Source organism: Schistocerca americana, chromosome 3 (assembly GCF_021461395.2).
Source record: "Schistocerca americana isolate TAMUIC-IGC-003095 chromosome 3, iqSchAmer2.1, whole genome shotgun sequence".
Lineage (NCBI taxonomy): Eukaryota > Metazoa > Arthropoda > Insecta > Orthoptera > Acrididae > Schistocerca > Schistocerca americana.
In genome coordinates this window covers 327,696,650-327,716,060 of record NC_060121.1, presented here as the reverse complement: position 1 = coordinate 327,716,060, position 19,411 = coordinate 327,696,650, and positions in this window count along the sequence as shown.

Below are 19,411 nucleotides of genomic sequence, written 5' to 3'. Positions count from 1 at the left end.
ACAGTTCATCAAGAGTAGTGACCGACGCATTGTGACGAGCCAGTTGCTACGCCACCATTGACCACAGGTTTTCAATTGGTGAGAGATCTGGAGAATGTGCTGGCCAGGGCAGCGGTCGAACATTTTCTGTATTCAGAAATGCCCGTACAGGAACTGCACATGCGGTCGTGCATTATCCTGCTGAAATGTGGGGTTTTGCAGGGATCGAATGAAGGGTAGAGCCACGGGTCGTAACACATCTGAAATGTAACGTCCACTGTTCAAAGTGCCGTCAATGTTAACAGTAAGTGACCGAGACGCGTAACCAATGGCACCCCATTCCATCACGGAGGGTGATACGCCAGTATGGCGATGACGAATACACGTTTCCAATTTGCGTTCACCGCGTTGTCGCCACGGATGCGACCATCATGATGCTGCAAACAGAACCTGGATTCATCCGAAAAAATGACGTTTTGCCATTCGTACATCCAGGTTCGTCGTTCAGTACACCATCGCAAGCGCTCCTGTCTGTGATGCAGCGTCAGGGGTAAGCGCAGCCATAGTCTCCGAGCTGATAGTCCATGCTGATACAAAGGTCGTCGAAAGCAGATGGTTGTTGTCTTGCAAACGTTCCCATCTGTTGACTTAGGGGTCGAGAAGTGGCTGCGCGATCCGTTACAGCCATGCGAATAAGATGCCTGTCATCTCGACTGCTAGTGATGCGAGGCAGTTGGGATCCAGCACGGCGTTCCGTATTACCCTCCTGAACCCACCGATTCCATATTCTGCTAACAGTCATTGGATCTCGACCAACGCGAGCAGCAATATCGCAGTACGCTAAACCGCAATCGCGGTAGACTACAATCCCACCTTTATCAAAGTCGGAAACGTGATGTTACGCATTTCGCCTCCTTACACGAAGCATCACAACAACGTTTCACCAGGCAATGCCGGTCAACTGCTGTTTGTGTATGAGAAATCGGTTGGAAACTCTCCTCATGTCAGCATGTTGTAGGTGTCGCCACCGGTGCCAACCTTGTGTGAATGCTCTGAAAAGCTGATCATTTGCATATCACAGCATCTTCTTCCTGTCGGTTAAATTTCGCATCTGTAACACGTCATCTTCGTGGTGTAGCAATTGTAATAGTCAGTAGTGTATTACTGACAGTTGTGGATTCTCAGTGTTCTAAGAAAAATTTTAGAAAAAACAATGAATTACTTGCCCATACGTGGGTTCCTACCTCAGAGACGATTAGCTTTGAAGCTACTAAGCGTCTCAGTGTGCGTGCACTGAAAGGAGGAATCTGATCCGCTTATCGCAGGGCGATGGCATCTCATCTCGACGAGTTCGATGTCGAAGTGTTCCGGCGTTTGCATGCCCTTATCGCTACCACGTTGAATAGTCAGTTCACGTCAGATAAACTTCGCTCAACTCGCCCTTCAGTGTGACGATAATCGCTGGCTGGCTGCTTCAGGGCACATCTGATTGTAGGCCATAAGCGTACGTGAGGGGTACTCCGAGTGAAGGGGGGAGACAACCGGAGGCGCTTCCTCCCTTCCCCCCCACCTTCTCGACCCACCATGGAAGTTTCAGTATAGAAATTCCATTCATTGCAAAATTCTTACGCTATTCTATTTATATATCCACCGAATTGAAATTTTTGTTCGCTCTGCACTACATTGCCGAAAAGAGGCAGTAATATTGTGTTCTTAGCAATGGTCAAAAAACTTAGGTTTTCTTGGGAATCGTATCGCTCACAATAAATTACGTGGTTCTTTGTGGCTTGGTGCTGGTAGTAATAGGCCAGTAGAGCAATACTGGGCGTTGTGTTTCTTGTATCAAACCGCCTTTCATAGCTATTCTACCTTCCATCTCATTAACATTAATACTGACTCTACGACTTATCTCAAAAGATAGGGTAAGGAAAAGCAAACCTATGTTTATAGTATTTGTAGACTTCGAGAACCTTTTTGACAATGTTGACTGGAATACTGTCTTCGGAATTCTGAACATAGCAAGGGTACCATGCAGGGAGTGAAAGGCTATTTACAACTTGTACACAAACCAGACAGCAGTTATAAAAGTCAAGGGGCACGAAAGGGAGGTGGTGGTTGGTAAAGGTAGTGAGACAGGGTTGTAGCCTGCCCCGATGTTACTCAGTCTGTACAATGAGCAAACATAAAGGAAACCAAATACAAATTTGGATTAGGAATTGAAGTTAAGGGAGAAGAAATGAAAGCTTTCAGATTACCCGATGCCACTGTAATTCTGTCAGGAACAGCAAAGGACTTTCAAGAGCAGCTGAACAGAATGGGCAGTGTCTTGAAAGGGGGATATAAGATGAACATCAAAAAAAGCAAAAGAAGGATAACAGAGTGTAGTCGCATTAAATCAGATGATGCTGATGCAATTAGATTAGGAAACGAGGTACTCAGTAGATTAGTTTTGCTACTTAGGCAGCAAAGTAACTGACGATGGCCGAAGTAGAGAGGTTATAAAATGAATACAAACAACGGCAACAAAAGAGTTTCTGAAGAAGAGAAATTCGTCAACAACGAATATAGACTTAAGCGTTGGTTAAAATGGTTCAAATGGCTCTGAGCTCTATGAGACTTAACTTCTGAGGTCATCAGTCCCCTAGAACTTAGAACTACTTAAACCTAACTAACCTAAGGACATCACACACATCCATGCCCGAGGCAGGATTCGAATCTGCGACCGTAGCGGTCGCGCGGTTCCAGACTGTAGCGCCTAGAACCGCTCGGCCACCCTCGCCGGCTTAAGCGTTAGGAAGTCTTTTTTGAAGATATTTGACTGGAGTATAGCCAGGTATGTAAGTGAAATGTGGACTATAATAAGTTAAGACAGGAAGAGAATGGAAGCTTTTGAAATGTGCTACAGAATAACGCTGAAAATTAGATAGGGTAAATCACATAAATAACTAGGAAGTACTGAACAGAACTGGGGAGAAAAGAATTTCACGGCACAACCTGACTAGAAGAAGGGGTGGGTTCGTAAGACACATTCTGAGGCATCAAGGGTTCACCCATTTAGAACTGGAGAGAAGTGTGAGGGGGCGGAGGTGAGTAAAATCGTGGAAGGAGACTAAGAGATGAATACAGTAAAGAGATTCAGAAGGATGTAAGTAGCAATAATTATTCGGAGATGAAGGGGCTTGCATAGGTTAGAGTAACATGGACAGCTGCAGCAAACCAGTTTTCGGACTGAAGACGACAACAACAGGGAATGTTATACATTAAAATATCTATTCATTTGTTTCCTTTAACTGTAGGGCTACACCAGATGGAATTTTGACAACAATCAACAGTTTTAGATGTTCGTAATAAAGACTGTAGATTTGAGAACTGATGGTGAATCGCTCGGAATCACTACCTCCAGAAACACGGTTGCTTGTACTCAGAATTGCTACGATGAAATATTTATGACCTCATCATTGACTTAAAAGTTGTTGGACTCTCTGCAAAGGACATAGCAGAGGGAAATGAGTTAGCTATATTCTCTCACAAATGCTACCCCACCCCTATCTAACAACACAGATAAGTGAAAAAAAATATTCTGAATATTTCATAACGTCACTAACTTGTTGATTATTTTGTTAGGTACTTGGTGAATCCAATCGTATGAGAAGTAATTTCAGATTATTACATTAAAAAAGGTGATATAAATAATATGCCGGCCGGTATGGCCGTGCGGCTCTAGTTACTTCAGTCTGGAACCGCGTGACCGCTACGGTTGCAAATTCGAATCCTGCCTCGGGCATGGATGTGTGTGATGTCCTTAGGTTAGTTAGGTTTAAGTAGTTCTAAGTTCTAGGGGACTGATGACCACAGCAGTTGAGTCCCATAGTGCTCAGAGCCATAAATAATATAATCTTATACAGAAGTCATATTCAATATATAATAATAACATAATTTGTATCTTTTATTTTAGTAATCTGTCTACAGATACACATATAAAAAAAAAATTTGCATCACGCCGTTTCCCAGAGCTCCTGAAGAAAGACGTTGACTGTGGATATTGTATCACAGACACAGTCCGTTTGACTGTTCAGAGATGTCACCAAATCCGCCTAAAGATGTAAACAACCATACATGAGCAGCACCTTGCACCAGGAAGGGGTACACGGCTCGTGTTGTCTGTAGTTCATCCAAGCCTAGACGGACAATACTGCGTTTCCATCGCGTCCGCATTGTTACTTTGTGCCAGGAAGGGCTCTCAACAAGCGAAATGTCCAGGCGTCTCGGAGTGAACCAAAGCGATGTTGTTCTGACGCGGAGGAAATACAGAGGGACAGGAACTGTCGATGACATGCCCCGCTCAGGTCGCCCAAGGGCTACTACTGCAGTGGATGGCCGCTACCTAAGGATTATGGCTCGGAGGAACCCTGACATAACCGTCACCATTTTGAATAATGCTTTTCGTGTTGCCATAGGACGTCGTGCTACGACTCAAACTGTGCGCAATAGGCTGCATGTTGCGCAACTTCACTCCCGACTTCACTGACAAGTGTCGCATACGCCTTTAACCAGACAGACGTCGGAGACGTGTTTGGAGGCAACCTGGTCAGGTTGAACGTCTTAGACGCACAGTCCAGCGAGTGCACCAAGGTGGAGATTTCCTGCTGTTTAAGGGTGGCATTGTGTGGGGCCGACGTACGCCGCTGGTGGTCATGGAAGGCGCCGTAACAGCTGTACGATTCGTGAATGCCATCCTCCGACCGATAGTGCAACCATATCGGAAGCATATTGGCGAGGCATTCGTCATCATGGACGACAATTCCCCCCCCCCCTCCCCCCGCTCCCCCTCATCATGCACATCTTGTGAATGACTTACTTCAGGATAACGACAACGCTCGACTAGAGTGGCCAGTATGTACTCCAGACACGAACCCTATAGGACATTCTTGGGATAGGTTGAAAAGGGCTGTTTATGGACGACGTGACCCGCCAACCACACTGAGGGATCTAAAACGAATCGCCGTTGAGGAGTGGCACAAGCTGGGCCAGCAATGCCTTGATGAACTTGTGGATAGTATGCCACGACGTATGCAGGCATGCATCAATGCAAGAGGACGTGCTACTGGGTATTAGAGGTATCGGTGTGTACAGCAATCTGGACCACCACCACCTCTGAAGGTCTCTCTGTATTGTTGTACAACATGCAATGTGTGGTTTTCATGAGAAAATAAAAGGGTAGAAATGATGCTTATGGTGATCTCTATTCCAATTTTCTGCACAGGTTCCGGAACTCTGGGAACCGAGGTGATGCAAAACTTTTTTTTTTTATGTTTGTATATTCAGTGACCAAATATGAATGCTTTGCAACAGCGTAAGTTTCTTTTTATCCTGTAAAATTTAGTTCCTTGGAGGATGACACATTTTAATATTCACTTACTCAGTTATACAAAAATTGTGTTTAGAATATTTCCTCCTCTTTGATAACTTGCTATGGAAACATAATGTGTTGCCCGTGGACCAGGAGTAAAGTATGATTGGCAGCCAGGTCTGCTCGTTGACCGGTGAATTGTTAGCTGACTTGCAACGTCTGAGTTTCACCATACGTCAGCAGACAAACTACTTCATCAGGTGCCTTGCCAAGCCATGAAGCTAATATGTGATGATTAAATTAGGACCGTATACGAGGAGTGTTTGCTCTTCAAACATTTTGTATTTTCTGTCTACAATGCTTCTACTGATGGTTTTGACCTGACTGCATTGAAGTGGTACTTCGAAATTCAGACGTATCGTCTAGTCCGTTAGGGCACTCTTGCATTGCTGTTTGAAAAAAATGGTTTGAGCACTATGGGACTTAAGATCTAGGTCATCAGTCCCCTAGACTTAGAACTACTTAAACCGAACTAACCTAACGACATCACACACATCCATGCCCGAGGCAGGATTCGAACCTGCGACCGTATCAGCAGCGCGGTTCCGGACTGCAGCGCCTAGAACCGCTCGGCCACAACGACCGGCCATTGTTGTTTGAGTTTGGTCTTCTGGTGCCAACTGTTAATGATTTTTTTGCTGTAAGAAAGATTCGTAAGTGGGTAGAGGAGCGTGCACAAGTCTTCGAGGAAATTCCTTGCAACAAAATATCCTGGATCTTGACCCGCTGAAGGATCTCCCTCGTCGTGAATTATGCACCACACACTCGTTACGCTCTCGTCGGAAATGACGGACTAGGATGGAAATTAATATTACTATTATTGTACGCTTCTGTACAACGAAAATTTTCTGCCTGTCTAAAAATTTTCGTAAGTATATGATGCCCTAAGACAGTAGGCTAATAAGTGAAATTGGGTATCTAAGAGGACCTTTTACATTCTAACCTTTAAAGTCTCCAGAAGATGCCTATTTTTCACGTTGGCATAGGTCGATAACTGGCTCTTATAACTGGTTCTTATCAAACAATCAAGCATATAGAATATTCTGTTTTATATTGCGAGTGCTACCAGGAGGTCATAATGATGTGACCCAGCAGTGTACGCGACGTGATTCCGTGAAGATTTTACAAAGTTTCAGATATGACGGAGAAGGTAAATGTACCAATTTGAGGTAAGGGTCACTTATTCAGTAGAAGAAATTGTTTCAGAGTAACGAAGATGAACAAAGCGAAGATGAACAAATGCTTATAGGTTTTAAAGAATGTGTTTAAGAGTCCACGTTTACTAGACTTTTTTTCTTTTTTTGGTCCATGCTACCACCTCTGAAAGTTGCCTACCCTGCACTCTTATTAACAACGGTACTGGTATTTGCATTTCACTGTCAGATGTATCAGAACGATTTTCGCTTATAAGTTTTGACTCGGTAGTTTCCGGATCAGGGTCGCTTACCTGAAACTGATACATTTAACCACATTGTATTCACGGTGTAGCATAACGGTACTTAGTTACATAATCCAACAGTGGACGTTGACTGACTTCAAAACTTGATACCAGCTCGAAGTTAATTGACAGCCAATTACTTTGTATTGTAACAATCACGCGTGGAGAACTGAAGACAATGAGGTTTTTATCCAAGTGAATTTTCTCATGCAGTAGATACTGTACGAAACAGTCATATTTTCAACTGTTTATCTATCCAGTCACCACATTATATTCTGTTGTGCTTCATCTGCAATCCACTGCACGCGAGTGCTACTAACCGATTCCGCGTGCGTAGGACAGCGTCTCATGCTGTTGGTCTGGATTTAAATCTGACACAATCAGACGCACTTATCGACCTGATAACTTCGTAGCTCACACCGGTCGCTGTGGAATATCTTGTGTTTACTCATCAGGAAAAGATAGGCGTACATGACATATCACACAGTGGAGGTGATACCGTGACTTGATTACTTATGTGTACGCGTAATAGCGTTGTGCGTGTAACAGATTTGTTTGCCGGTACTTGAGCGTAGATTAATCCTCGAATAGCTCGTAGAAGCCGCTTAAAACTTTGATTTCACTCTTTAAATTTGCCTTACCTTTATGTGTGAACGTGCCGAGCAAGATACTAGAGCGGAAAATTTGCTGTCCTTTTGAATTAGGTTTGTCACGCCCTTCGTGCATCACAACAACCGAGTGTCGTAACTGTTTCGTCAGAATGGCCGCTGTCACAGTCTTCTTCATGTCTGTCGAAACGGAGCTCCTGGATCCGCGTACGAATGTATGGTTTCACGGCGATACGAACAAATGTTTTCTCGAGCCTCCGACCGCATTAAGTGGTTAAAAGATCCACGAACATTCGGGCGAGTGCACTTACCCGCTGTTAAGTGGTGACTGCCGTGAGATTGCAGCTGCTGCCCTGATATAGGGTGTTTCACGATTCCTAGTACAGGCTTCCTTCCACGGATTCTGCAGGAGATTTAGAAGTTTTGATAATGAACCCGTGTCCGGAAGTAAATAAAGCTTTGATAGGGAACCTATGTCCGGAAACGTACCGTTTGGATGTAGTATGTGTTTGCTGATCGGTTCCCTATTACATCTCCGCTGTACAGAACGGACACATCCGGTGAAGATGGCGCCACCTTCTGGCCCTGTTGCTCGGCCCAAGTACAACAACAGTGAGAGAAACTGATACGTTCACGACCATAGTAGCCCATTTTAGTGTGCTGAAGGGCGCGTTCGAATATCCCCTTTGAAGAGTAAGTGCCTCGTCACACAGAAGAGAACACAACGACGAGTATTCTAAACACTGACCACGCCATGGGTTGGCTACTGCAGAGCTCACTAGTCAGATCTGACCGTCCCCACTGTGCGCAAACCATGAAGAGCGAGGAAAGTATGTCGTTTTCACACATATTTCACATCCATACGGTACATCTCGTGACTTGAGATCTTTATCAAAAATCTATCTACCAAGTCCGCTCTCCAGCCCATAGGGGAACTCGGGGCAGAACGGCATACCGGGGCACAATGGGAAATTGCTCTGTTCTAGACTACACAGTGCTGCAACCTGTTGTATGGGCATGTAACTATTTCTCCGAATGGAAGGGAAGTGAGGGCAGCCATTCTGATTTAGTTTGAAGTGCGAGATCTAAGTGAATTGTTGTCCGTCACGTTACCGCTTGCCTTGTTCTAACGTTTGGTGAATTTCAACGCCATGTAAGCTGTTAATTGTTAATTGTATACCTTAAAATGACACATTCCCTTAAAGTGCATGTCATTTGTTATACTATAGTTATTTAATGCGTTTAAATACGTCAGTTATTGCACTCCATAAAAGTTGTTAACCTCAAAAGTGCTCTTGGGGCGGAACGGGAGTCCCGTGTCCCGTTCTGCCCCGTCATATTTTGATGCAAGTAGAAAGCAAACCCGGCCTAGATGTTCATGGATGCCAGACTCTCCCAACCAGCTATGTTCGCCGAACAACTCAGCTTTCCAGTTATCGCCCGAGGCTGTCATTCCAATCCCACTAATCTGTCAAAATACTCGGTGGACTACAAGACGAAAAGGAAAAACCGTCGTATTAACAGATTCTCTTAATAAGAAGGAACTGCAGAATGCTGTCGCGCGTAAAGTAGGCCTACAGAAAGGAGGAGGGTGCACAAATATAAACAATGTCAGGACAGAGACGTCAGGTGCAATGCAACTTAAGGCAAAAATATCAAACTGTGTACCCAAAAAAAACCAAAACAGTGGACATCAGAGACCTTAAGAAAAATAAAAGGAAGAAGATGATGGAGAAGAGAGAATCAGAGAGAGAGAGGATGCTGAGTGTCTCTGCTGTGGGGACTTCTACTCCGTTTCTAATGAGGGCTGGGTCGCATGCCAGTGGGCACACAATTCATGTGCTGGCATAGACAGTGAAGATAAAGAGGAAATACTGATATGTGACTTTTGTCGAAAGGGCTAGTAGTTAGTGGTTTGGTGGTTATTAAGCATTGTACATTTTTCAGAATGACATTAAAATATTTTCTTATTTTGAAGAATGACAGTTTAATTGTTTAAATTACACATTCCTTAGTCTGAATTGCCTGTTATACAACATTTTGCCATAGTTTAATTCGATATTCGTAATTCAAATTCAACGTTTATGCAATCATTTAACAAAAAATACCCTTATCCCATTCTTCCCCATGGGTGGGGTGGAACGGGAAATATGCAAGACTTTCCTTGAAAAATTGTAAAAAATGCAAAATGTATTGTTTTAAGTGATTTTAAAATAAGGTACATTAGGTTACACTACAAGGTGTTTTTTTATCACTTTAAGAAGTGTTTCCTTGTGTTCCCTTATTTTATAGAAATTGTTAAACATTAAGTATCCCGTTCCGCCCCGAGTTCCCCTATAAGCCTGTAATAAAAATTGTGAAATGCTCTGTATAACCACCCTACTACATGCGACGCCACTGGTACCTAAACCAGCGCGTATATACCGAGCAATACATTTCACATCAATTTTCGCAGCATGTTATAGTCTTAGGTGGAGATTTCAATTTACCAGATATACACTGGGACACTCAGACGTTAAGGACGGGTGGTAGGGACAGAGCATCGAGTGACATTATACTGAATGCACTATCCGAAAATTACCTCGAGCAATTAAACACAGAACCGACTCGTGGAGATAACATCTTGGACCTACTGATAACAAACAGACCCGAATTTTTCGACTCTGTAACCGCAGAACAGGGAATCAGTGATCATAATGCCGTTGCAGCATCCCTGAATATGGAAGTTAATAGGAATATAAAAAAAGGGAGGAAGGTTTATCTGTTTAACAAGAGTAATAGAAGGCAGATTTCAGACTACCTAACAGATCAAAACGAAAATTTCTGTTCCGACACTGACAATGTTGAGTGTTTGTGCAAAAAGTTCAAGGCAATCGTAAAATGCGTTTTAGACATGTACGTGCCGAGTAAAACTGTGAGGGACGGCAAAAACCCACCGTGGTTCAACAACAAAGTTAGGAAACTACTGCGAAAGCAAAGAGAGCTTCACTCCAAGTTTAAACGCAGCCAAAACCTCTCAGACAAACAGAAGGTAAACGATGTCAAAGTTAGCGTAAGGAGGGCTATGCGTGAAGCGTTCAGTGAATTCGAAAGTAAAATTCTATGTACCGACTTGACAGAAAATCCTAGAAAGTTCTGGTCTTACGTTAAATCAGTAAGTGGCTCGAAACAGCATATCCAGACACTCCGGGATGATGATGGCATTGAAACAGAGGATGACACGCGTAAAGCTGAAATACTAAACACCTTTTTCCAAAGCTGTTTCACAGAGGAAGGCCGCACTGCAGTTCCTTCTCTAAATCCTCGCACAAACGAAAAAATGGCTGACATCGAAATAAGCATCCAAGGAATAGAAAAGCAACTGGAATCACTTAACAGAGGAAAGTCCACTGGACCTGACGGGATACCAATTCGATTCTATACAGAGTACGCGAAAGAACTTGCCCCCCTTCTAACAGCCGTGTACCGCAAGTCTCTAGAGGAACGGAAGGTTCCAAATGATTGGAAAAGAGCACAGGTAGTCCCAGTCTTCAGGAAGGGTCGTCGAGCAGATGCGCAAAACGATAGATCTATATCTCTGACGTCGGTCTGTTGTAGAATTTTAGGACATGTTTTTTGCTCGCGTATCATGTCGTTTTTGGAAACGCAGAATCTACTCTGTAGGAATCAACATGGATTCCGGAAACAGCGATCGTGTGAGACCCAACTCGCTTTATTTGTTCCCGCTACGGTCGCAGGTTCGAATCCTGCCTCGGGCATGGTTGTGTGTGATGTCCTTAGGTTAGTTAGGTTTAAGTAGTTCTAAGTTCTAGGGGACTGATGACATCAGCAGTTGAGTCCCATAGTGCTCAGAGCCATTTGAACCATTTATTTGTTCATGAGACCCAGAAAATATTAGATACAGGCTCCCAGGTAGATGCTATTTTCCTTTACTTCCGGAAGGCGTTCGATACAGTTCCGCACTGTCGCCTGATGAACAAAGTAAGAGCATACGGAATATCAGACCAGCTGTGTGGCTGGATTGAAGTGTTTTTAGCAAGCAGAACACAGCATGTTGTTATCAATGGAGAGACGTCTACAGACGTTAAGGTAACCTCTGGCGTGCCACAGGGGAGTGTTATGGGACCATTGCTTTTCACAGTATATATAAATGACCTAGTAGATAGTGTCGCAAGTTAAATACGGCTTTTCGCGGATGATGCTGTAGTATACAGAGAAGTTGCAGCATTAGAGAATTGTAGCGAAATGCAGGAAGATCTGCAGCGGATAGGCACTTGGGGTAGGGAGTGACAACTGACCTTTAACATAGATAAATGTACTGTATTGCCAATACATAGAAAGAAGGATCCTTATTGTATGATTATATGATAGCGGAACAAAAACTGGTAGCAGTTACTTCTGTAAAATATCTGGGAGTATGCGTGTGGAACGATTTGAAGTGGAATGATCACATAAAATTAATTGTTGGTATGGCGGGTACCAGGTTGAGATTCATTGGGAGAGTCCTTAGAAAATGTAGTCCATCAACAAAGGAGGTGGCTTACAAAACACTCGTTCGACCTATACTTGAGTATTGCTCATCAGTGTGGGATCCGTACCAGATAGGGTTGACGGAGGAGATAGAGAAGATCCAAAGAAGAGTGGTGCGTTTCGTCACAGGGTTATTTGGTAACCGTGATAGCGTTACGCAGATGTTTAGCAATCTCAAGTGGCAGACTCTGCAAGAGAGGCGCTCTGCATCACAGTGTAGCTTGCTCGCCAGGTTTCGAGAGGGTGCTTTTCTGGATGAGGTATCGAATATATTGCTTCCCCCTACTTATAACTCCCGAGGAGATCACGAATGTAAAATTAGAGAGATTCGAGCGCGCACGGAGGCTTTCAGACAGCCGTTCTTCCCGCGAACCATACGCGACTGGAACGGAAAAGAGAGGTAATGACAGTGGCACGTAAAGTGCCCTCCGCCACACACCGTTGGGTGGCTTGCGGAGTTGCGGAGTATAAATGTAGATGTAGATGTAGATGTAGATGTAGGTGACATAAAACATGGGATACCTCCTTATACCGTGTTGGACCTCCTTTTGTCCGGCGTAATGCAGCAACTCGACATGGCAAGGACTCCACAACTCGTTGGAAGTACCCTGCAAAAATATTGAGCCTTGCTGCCTCTATAGCGGTCCATAATTTCGAAAGTGTTGCCGGTGCAGGATTTTGTGCACGAACTGATCTCTCGAGTATGTCCCATAAATGTTCGATAGGATTTATGTCGGGCGATCAGGTGGCCAGTTCATGCTCTCCAATTTTCCAGAATGTTCTTAAAACCGATCGAGAATATTTGTAACTCATTGACATGGCGCACTGCTGTTTGCAAACATTACGTCTACGAATGTCTGGGAACTGTCTCCTTATATCCGAACATCCAGAGGATCTAGTCCATTCCATGTGAACACAACCCGCACTATTCTGGAGCCACCACCATCTCGTACAGTGTCTTGTTGACAACTTGGGTCCATCGCTTCGTGGGGTCTGTGACACACTCTAAACATGCTATCACCTCTTACCAACTGAAAGTGGGGATCATCTTACCAGGCAACGGTTTTCCAGTTGTCTGTGGTCCAACCGATATGGTCACGAGGCCAGGAGAGGCGCTGTAGACGATGTCGTGCTGTTAGCAAAGACACTCGCCGTGGTTATCTGCTGCCATAGCCCATTGAGGGGAGGTTAATACTGTAAGTAGGCTGTTTAGGTTTTCTTGTTGGTAACGCCACGTAGCGCTCTGTATGAAAAATCACTGGCTGTGCTGTGTGCAGTCTGTGGCTGGTTTGCATTGTTGTTGGCTATTGTAGTGTTGGGCTGTTGGCTGTTAACAGCGCGTAGCGTTGGGCAGTTGGAGGTGAGCCGCCAGCAGTGGTGGATGTGGGGAGAGAAATGGCGGAACTTTGAAATTTGTAATACTGGATATCATGAACACACACACAAACACACACACACACACACACACACACACACACACACATATATATATATATATATATATATATATATATATATATATATATATAATGACTTTTGAACACTATTAAGGTAAATAAGGTAAACACATTGTTTCTTCTCTATCAAAATCTTTCATTTGCTAACTATGCTTCTCTATCAAAATCTTTCATTTGCTAACTATGCCTATCAGTATTTAGTGCCTTCAGTAGTTAGAATCTTTTATTTAGCTGGCAGTAGTGGCGCTCGCTGTATTGCAGTAGTTCAAGTAACGAAGATTTATGTGAGGTAAGTGATTCATGAAAGGTATAGGTTATTGTTAGTCAGGGCCATTCTTTTGTAGGGATTTTTGAAAGTCAGATTGCGTTGCGCTAAAAATATTGTGTGTCAGTTTAAGCACAGTCATGTATAATTTTTCTAAGGGGACGTTACAATACCTTTGGCCTGAAAAAAAGCATGTTCTTTAAGAATTTTTTCTCGTTATATGTTATAGACATCAATGTCAAATTTGGTCAAAATGTTTATTCATATTTCCTCTACAAACTGGAATTTTTTCGACCGGAAGTGTCGAAGAGCAGAGGCGGAATTGCCGTCGGAACGAAACAAAATTTCGATGTAGACCTCCACGCGCGATATGTCACAGATTAGCCGGCTCGTCTGCAATCAAAATTGAGTTGTAGTTAGCGAAGTATATACGATTCTTTAGGAGATGTACCTCACTTAGCTTATTTGGACCATAGGAAACAAAATGGCGGCCATTTGAAAAAAATGGGTTTTTTTCATCGATTTTTCGACTTCGTCAGCCAAGTAAAAATATTTATAGTTGATGGATCGGAATAAAAGTGGTACAACTCCAAGACAATTTATTTAGCTTCGTCGGAAACAAAGAACCACGCCAATTGGTTTAGTAGATTTGAAGTTACCATACCGCGCGATTAAAAAAAAAAGTCATTTCGAGAAAAACGCGTTTGAAGTTTTGACTACATATAAATGCAATATTATGCAATGTACGATCAATATGCTATTCCGGATCCATAAACTAGTCCTTCCTCTTCCTAACAGAGGGCGTTCTGATCGATCTGGACCATCCTGCGCTGCTCCAGTGCCGCTCGCATGGCCGGTGACAAGCCGTTTTCGGCCGCTTTGAATCCAGTGGTCGTCCGAACTTGGCCAACTGCGTCCAATATAGTCCCAGGGTGACGTCCATCGTTGTCATGGTCTTCTGAATTGCTGAATACCTTTCGTTGAAGCTGCTCAGTGCCAGGAAAGTCGCAGTCTCCACAGTCTTCGCACCAGAATGCAAATGCTTGGGGGCTAACTTCCAAATACACGTGTTCAAACTTTCATTTGAATTTTGAGTGTTTCCTCCCAAGCACCGGTACAACAACTCGTCCTCTGAAAGAAAAATCACTGGTTCGTGAAAAAGGCCGATTTCAGATAGCTGTATTTTTTATTCAACCTCGAATAACAAACATTTCTGTTCCGTATTCGAAAAAACCGTTTCAGGGGTGGATTCTAAATACTTTTATGAATCCAAAAATGCAATTTTAAAAAAATCGGTTTTTTGAACCAAAAGATAGTAAACCTCCCCTTACTGCCAGATTTCACCACACTGTCCTAACGGATACGTTCGTCGTACGTCCCACATTGATCTTGTGGTAATTTCAAGCAGTGTTGCTTGTCTGTAAGCACTGACAACTCTAATCAAACATCGCTGCTTTCGGTCGTTAAGTGAAGGCCGTCGGCCACTGCGTTGTCCATGGTGAGAAGTAAGGCCTGAAATTTAGTATTTTTGGCACACTCTTGACACTGTGCATCTAGGAATATTGACTTCCTAACGATTTTCGAAATGGAATGTCAGCAGCTCCAGCTACCATATCGCGTCCAAAGCCTGTTAATTTCCGTCGTGATGCCATAACACATCGTAAATCTTTTCACATGAATGAATTGTGTCTAAATGACAGCTCCTGCAATGCACTGCACTTTTACACTATGTCAACGCGATACTACCGCCAACTGTATATGTGCACTTTGCTCTTCCATGAATTCTTTCACTGCAGTGTATACCACCTAATCAGAGGTATCCGGACACTTCTGTGTAGTATGGAATTGACCACTAGATGTCAAGAGACGGAGAGTCTCCAGTATAAAAGGAGGCGGCGTGTATTGTGTTGTCAGTAAATGTAAATGTCGTCCTACTAGGGCCTCCCTTCAGATAGACCGTCCGCTGGGTGCAAGTCTTCCGATTTGACGCTACTTCGGCGACTTGAGCGTCGATGGGGATGAAATGGTGACCTTTAGGACAACACAACACCTAGTCCCTGAGCGGAGGAAATCTCCAATCCAGCTGGAAATCGAACCCGGGCCCTCAAGACTGACATTCTGTCACGCTGACCAATCAGCTACCGGGGGCGGACATGTGTTGTCAGTATAAAAGCAGTAACAGCAGAATGGGCCCGTCACGAGAGCTCAGTGACTTTGAAGATGGTCTGATCATTATATGTCTCCTGAGTAACAAATCCGTCCGGGATATTTAACACACTTCTAAAGTTGTCCCAGTCGACTGTTGGTCAAGTGGTTACGAAATGGAAATGCGAAGGAATAACCGCAGCTAAACCAAGACTGGAAGACAAGTCAGACCACATACACTGACGGACGGCGACCGTCGAGCATTGTGGAGGGTAGTTGCAGAAATGGTTCAAATGGCTCTGAGCACTATGGGACTTAACTTCTTAGGTCATCAGTCCCCTAGAACTTAGAACTACTTAAACCTACCTCACCTAAGGACATCAAACACATCAATGCCCGAGGCAAGATTCGAACCTGCGACCGTAGCGGTCGCGCGGTTTAAGACTGTAGCGCATAGAATCGCTCGGCCACTCTGGCCGGCAAGATGGTTGCGGAAAATAGTATAAGATCAGCGGAAGAAATCGCTCACGAGTTCCGAAGTGCCACTAGCAGTACAGTTAGTGCAGCGACTATTAGTAAGAAGGTAAAAAGAGTACGTGCAGTAGTCGCTCAGTACCTTAAGCTACATATTCCTGTAGTCACTGCTAAGCGAAGCTTGAGGTGGTGTAAAGAGCGAAACCACTGGATAATAAATGACTAGAAACGAGTGATTTGGAGGCATGAATCATGCTATACCCTGTAACAATCCGATATAAGGATTTAGGGTTTCGCGAATGTATTGAAAACATTTTCGTATAGAGAAAGTGAGGTTACAGCGTAGCAGTATTTTTCACGGTTAAGGTGTGTTCCCCTTATTCCTGTTAAGAAGGCGCTAAACGCGGAAGAATATGAACGCTTTTTATAGCATTGTGTTTTGCATAGAGTAGAGGAGCAGTTCGGAAACGATAGTTGCATGAGCATGACAACCGCGCGGAGTGGCCGTGCGGTTTGAGGCGCCATGTCACGGATTGCGCGGCCCTTCCCGCCGGAGGTTCGACTCCTCCCTCGGACATGGATGAGTGTGTTATTCTTAGGATTAGTTAGTTTAAGCTAGGTGAAGTAGTGTGTAAGTCCAATGATTGATGACCTCATCAGTTTGGTCCCTTCGGAATTCACACACATTTGAACATTTTTTTAAGCATTACAATGCACTTTGGTATAAAGCAGCAGCTCTTCACAATTGCCTGGACAATGGCCAGTGGAATTAGTGATTGAGTGCTGTGAAATGACATCAGGGTGCGATTCAAAAGTTTCAAGACTTAACTCAGAACTAGAAATTTATTGGACATTTAAGTGCAGCAGACCAAAATTCTTCAAAATATGATCCTTCAGTATCAACACAGTGCTGCCAGCCCGTCTTCCACTGTTCGTAGCCCTTCTGGAAGGCCTCGGGCGTCATGCTGTCAGGGGCTGTCGTCGAAGCCTGCAGGATGGCATCGAGGGAGTCGAATCGCTCCCCTTTTAAACCTGTCTTGATTCAGAGGAAGAGGAAAAAGTCACTCGGAGCCAAGTCGAGGGTGTAGGTTGGCTGCGGCACTGAACTTGACCAGAACTTCGGCAGCGGCGCCCGACGTGTGAGCGGGCACGTTGCCGTGGTGGAGGATCCAATCGCCTTTAATCGCCGGGCGGACGCGGTGAACTCGATCCCTCAAGCGGCAGAGCACTCCAGCGTAAAAGTTTCCTGTGACAGTCTGTCCACGAGCAACAAACTCCTTGTGAATTACACCTTTACCATAAAAAAAATCAACATGCACTTCACACACGACTAGCTCATGCGAGCTTCCTTGGGCTTCGGTGAGGAAGCAGTGTACCATTCTGAGCTTTGACGCTTCGACTCAGGATTGCACGTGTAGCCCCAGGTCTCATCACCAGTAACCACTTTCTCCAGAAGGTTCGGATCAACATTCAACCGTCGGAACATTTCCTGCAAACAGTCATGCGCCGTTTCTTTTGATCCACCGACAAAACTTTCGGCACCAGTTTGGCACACACTTTTTGCATCATCAAATTCTCCGTCACAATCCTGCAAACCGTACTCTGACTGAGCCCCAGTCCATCGGAAATTAATCTCGTACTAAGACGACGGTCATTGTTGAAAAGTTCCCGAACTCTCTCCACATTTTGATCCATTCGGCTTGATGATGGCCTCCCAGAGCGGTTGTCGTCTTCAGCATTCCCGCGGCCATCTTTGAAACGTTTGTGCCCCATGAAAACCACTGCACGGGACATGGCTTCTTCTTTAAAGACCTCTTGAATCATACCGAGAATCACTGTGCTTGTTTTGTTCAGTTGCACGCAAAACTTAATCGCATAATGCTGCTCCATTTTCGCCTCTCCCACTTTTCGACCGAAGTCAATGACAGGCACTCACGCTGCAAGCGATGCGCACTCTCCAGGGTTCCAGAGGCAACTGCCGCAGCGTCAGTTCGTTCCCTGAGTCCCCCCACTACTTCCATCACCCAGCGGAACCGGTCCGTGCTCGCTCCCCTGCTCAGAAATGAATAAGTCTTGAAACTTCTGAATCACACCTTGTATACAAAAATTGCTCCCTACATGGTCTTCTTCTAATTACACTGAACACTCGTGTGTGCGTACTTCAATCTCTCTTGTCGTATTATGTGACCCCTGCGCGACATATACGGTAAAAGCAGCTCAATGGTAGCAGAGTCTACAGGGTCTCTAACTTCACGCAACATGGCGTCGAGAGAATACGTCGTCTCTTCCCAGGATTTCGATTGAAGTTACCCTAGCATTTATGTTACACGTTGGCATGAGTTACATATACCAACTCCTGCCTCTGAATTCATGATATCTGCTGTATTTTCATGCACAGTTGACAATGACTGCTAATACTGGAACAATAATCTACTATTGTATTTCACTTGCTATGGCGCAACAGGCAGTTTATTAGACAGCTCATTTTATACCCCACACGCTTCTTCCCATCCGCCAGAGGAGTCGTTGATAGCGCACATCGCAGGACATCAACATTCCTCGCTGTCAGATGTCATAGATACACCAAATTGATTGCACTACTGGCTTGTATATGGTTTCCTTTACAGATGCACTGTATTCTTCCGAAATCTTGTGAACACGTATTCCATGCTTGCCAGTTCTCTAATTCTCAAAAAAAAAAAAAAAAAAATGGCTCTGAGCACTATGGGACTTAACTTCTATGGTCAACAGTCCCCTAGAACTTAGAACTACTTAAACCTAACTAACCTAAGGACAGCACACAACACCCAGTCATCACGAGGCAGAGAAAATCCCTGACCCCGCCGGGAACCGAACCCGGAAACCCGGGCGTGGGAAGCGAGAACGCTACCGCACGACCACGAGCTGCGGACTCTAATTCTCACTTTCTGTCACTGTCCCCTTTCATATTGCTAATATATGATGTGCCGTGATACTACCAGTTTCTCTCTCTTTCTTATAGCCATTTTTCTACATTCACGCACATGTAAAGACACTTGTCGTTTCTTGCACCAAGTGGAAATTTTGTCCAAGTATTTATGAATTACGTTTGTGCAGTGGCGATAC